The sequence below is a fragment of the Leuciscus leuciscus genome (genome assembly GCF_965113295.1).
Source record: "Leuciscus leuciscus genome assembly, chromosome: 1".
Taxonomy (NCBI): Eukaryota; Metazoa; Chordata; class Actinopteri; order Cypriniformes; family Leuciscidae; genus Leuciscus; species Leuciscus leuciscus.
In genome coordinates this window covers 33,037,667-33,041,663 of record NC_138725.1, presented here as the reverse complement: position 1 = coordinate 33,041,663, position 3,997 = coordinate 33,037,667, and the positions used below count along the sequence as shown (strand labels likewise).

The window sequence follows — 3,997 nt, the reverse complement described above, 5'->3', positions numbered from 1 at the left end:
CTTTTTACAAACACACAAACACATTATGTTAACAATAATTTATTTGCACACTAAAAAAGCATCATGATCAGTTTTTTGGCTGTCTGATGATGACAATGAGATCGTGAGGTGCTTGAAAGCAGCTTTTGACGCGTTCGACCCGAGTTCGAATCCGCCTTTTGCCGAACTCGCTCTTCTCCATTTTCCCAACACATATGAGATGTCAAATTTATAGCCTAACATAAAGGTCTCTAGCATTATATTTTGCCAACAAACTAAAATTGAAACCGTGATATGGCTTTGTTGTTTGTTCCTTTCTAAAACAGAACAAGACTTTAACTAATTCCCAGCTAACACACGACGTCGCAGTTACGTAATTTATTCGTACTTTTTGGTAATTTCATGACTTACCAACTGACAACGTAACTACAACGTCGTATGCTCGGAATTTCATTACCATCATATTACCAAACCACAACGTCGTCAGTACGTCGTCCTAACGTTATAAGATAACCAACTACGTTCCAGATACGTACTCTATTCGTAATAACTTGGTAATTTCATGACTTACTGGCAACGGAACTGCAACGTAACAGGACCGTAATTTCATTACCATCATATTACAAACCCACAACGTCGTCAGTACGTCCTCCTAAGGTTATAAGATAACCAACTACGTTCCAGATACGTACTCTATTCGTAATAACTTGGTAATTTCATGACTTACTGGCAACGGAACTGCAACGTCACGGGCCCGTAATTTCATTACCATCTTATCAGACTGCATTTCTATGAAATATTTTATTTGTTTAAATTGTTTGTTTAGTATTCTGTACGTTTGAAATACGTTCATTCTATTCAAGTAAGGTTATAATTCTAGATGTTTATGTTTGTAAATGTTGCGTGGCTTTGACGTTTTAATGGGCGTGCGCGTGAACCTTCGAGTCGCCCTCAAACACTGGAGCGGAGATGAGTTGCCATGGAAACGGCGCGTCATCGACCGCCCCACTGACTGCAACTGACAAAGCGGCAGAACTCCGTCTCTCGCTGTTGTTTTCACTGCTTTCAGGTGAGTTTAGTCTCTAAAATCACACAAATAATACACACAACTGTTCTTGACACTTCTCGTACTTGTAAGTGACACGCTTCTGTTGAATATTTGCTTTATAGAAATGGTTTAGTGTCTTCGGAAAAAGTCCGTTAGCATCTCAACCGTTTTCAGAAGAGATAACGTTATGCTAACTTCATAGCTTGAGCTTTTGATATGAAAGTTTAGGATTTTAATCACATTTTATGGGTAGATAAGAGGTTTTGATAGTTTTGTAAAAAATAAGTTAGTTTGGAAGTGAGCTAATTTATTTAACATATACGTATTTAACATAAACGTACTCGATGACGTCACTTAACGTTACAACTTACATGGAGTGTGAAAATTGGCTGAAACTTAGCTCAATGGTAAACACAAATTGATAAAACTAGTTCTGTGATTTCAGGAGCAACAAAATAATCCTTCTACAACAGAGGGGAAGCTTCACGACTTCAATATTTCTGAAGAAAGCTGCTGCCAGAGAAGTTGGAAACAGGTGAAGTGAGGAAGCTCATTAAATAACTTCATATCCATTTTCTCACAATATTTTGTCACCTACTGTATATCACCATGCATCTGTTATTTTAAATTCTCATATTTACATTTACATTTATTTGTTTAATTTATTTTAAGAAAGTTTTGACATCCAAACTTAAGTGACACTGTATGAGCAACATGAATAAGTGAATAAGTAAAACTAAAACCATAGATGAAACATTTAAGATTATTATCAGTGTTGAAAACAGTTGTGCTGCTTCATATTTTTGTGTTTTTCAGGGTTATTTGATGAATGAAAGAAAAAAAAGCATCATTTATTTGAAACAGAAATCTTTACTCTCTCTTCTGGTCAATTTAATGCATCCTTTCTGAATAAAATATGTTTTTTTGTTTTTTTTTTACTCTATTGAACCCAAACTTTTGAACAGTAGTGTATATGTTGGGTCTATTTAACAATGAATCCTGGAGAGAGAAAAAAGAAAATGGATTAAACTTTTACATTGGTTTACACAAAAAGATTAATCAGCACAACTGTTTTCAACATTGATAATACTCAGAAATGTTTAGGACGTTTGCATTGTAAGAATGTATAGTATTCAAATATTAAAATGCTGACTCGTTAGGCCATGTGTTCTTTTTAAAATCAGATGATTTCCTATTAATTCAATAGAATGTAAGGGAATAACTCTAGAATAACCTTCCTGATAATGTTTGGGGCCCAGAAACACTATCCTAATTTAAATCTAGATTAAAGACACATCTCTTTAGCCAAGCATTCAATTAACACATCTCATAATCTTGCACTATACGTGATGAAATAGTAAAAAGTGCACATGACCATCTTTTGCCTGAAATAATATGAACAGCAGCAATGCTAATCTTTCTCCTGTTGTCTCCTTGTTTCTATCTCAGGATGCTCAGCATATTTTACTAGAGATTACAGCAGCTCCAGTTCGGATCCAGCCTCACTTGGGAAGACTTCTAATGACATCAACACTCTTGAAGACAATGTGTTTAAACAATTTTCAGATGTTAAATGATATTTTAAAGTGTTTAAACTAATTTAAGTTTTTATGTCAGGTGGTACAGCAAAAATATTATGTATTGTAGTTGTACCACCTGACATGGAAAGTGTACCACCAACCTACCCATACTTGAAATTAGCAGTTTTTATCAGTATTTGAGAGAGCTCCACAAACTTTTTCACTCTGCCAAAGAGATCAGTTAGGTTCCTCTGGATGATGCATTATCATGTTTACTGTTATTACCTTGTAAATTCATAATAACATTTGAGAATATACAAATGGCTGGACAAAAGTTTCTCAATTATCTCAACAGCTTTAAAACTACTGATATGTATTAAAAACAATTATATGAAAGGCTTCAAACCTAAAATGATGGCATAGTTTTTTTTGTTATTATTAAGACACCATTTTAAATTGTTTTCTTAATCTGTTTATTTGTTCGGACAGTTGCACCACCACCTGACATTTTAGGAGTTTAATGCTGCCTTCAGGAATAATCATAAATAGGCCTAGTTTCCTAGTTAAAAAAAAGAAAGGGACATTGTAATTATGACTTCAGAAGAAGAAAAACAAAATATGTATTATTAAATGTACAAAAAAAATGATTTCAAACTAAGGTTTTATAGAATATAGTGATACATGTCATTAAGTTATCAAATTATTTTAAAAGGAAATAATGCACTTGCCACAACATAACTTTGTGACAATGTTTAGAAAAATATACAAGTGATTTTTAAACAAAACTGTCTGCTTATACAGATTCTATCTTTCAGTGCTAATTGCTTTTTATATTTAAATGTTAAATGGGAAAACACTCAACTGTTCTTTTTTCTTGCATTTTTCTTTTCTTATTCTTGCTTTGTTATTAGGGCCACCAAAATGAAGACGTGTAGGAGTAGTTTGATGTTCAAGCTTTTGAGGAAAATCTTGTTCATTTAAATGTATAACCTGTTTGCAAACTGTTTTTGCTGTTTGTGCTTTGTTCTATAGTAAATGAACTAAATCAACCAAATTCTGAGTCTGTATATCGTTCATATGTCGTTGAAAAAGTCTCTAAAATAGTTTTGGGCCAATGAGGACAAGTTAAATTAGACCACTGCATGTCCGCCCATATTATTAAAAACTAAAATGACCAACTGGTTACCAATACACGACTGTCGATCCACAACGTTGCCACGACGTCGCCGTTACCTGCTGACAACGTTACAAAGTTACGTTGTAGCAACGTATCTGGGAATTTCACTTTTCCGGTTGCCACGACGTAACTAATTACGTCGCCACGACGAAAGTTTGGTCACCAGATTACGTTGCAGTTACGTAACAGTCACGTATTTGTGTTAGCTGGGTTAGCCAGTCTGTTTGTGCTGCGTGATATAAAGAAAAGTGCGCACTTTGCTCACCGATCAGC

At 34.4% G+C, this 3,997-nt stretch overlaps 1 long non-coding RNA gene across 1 annotated transcript; it reads left to right on the top strand.

The window, feature by feature from the left end:
- Window positions 1–319: 319 nt before the first annotated feature.
- Window positions 320–3,601, top strand: LOC309478159. The gene is made up of 3 exons (XR_014198838.1): window positions 320–1,048; window positions 1,473–1,562; window positions 2,477–3,601. It is a non-coding gene; the product is annotated as an uncharacterized lncRNA (long non-coding RNA).
- Window positions 3,602–3,997: the final 396 nt, after the last annotated feature.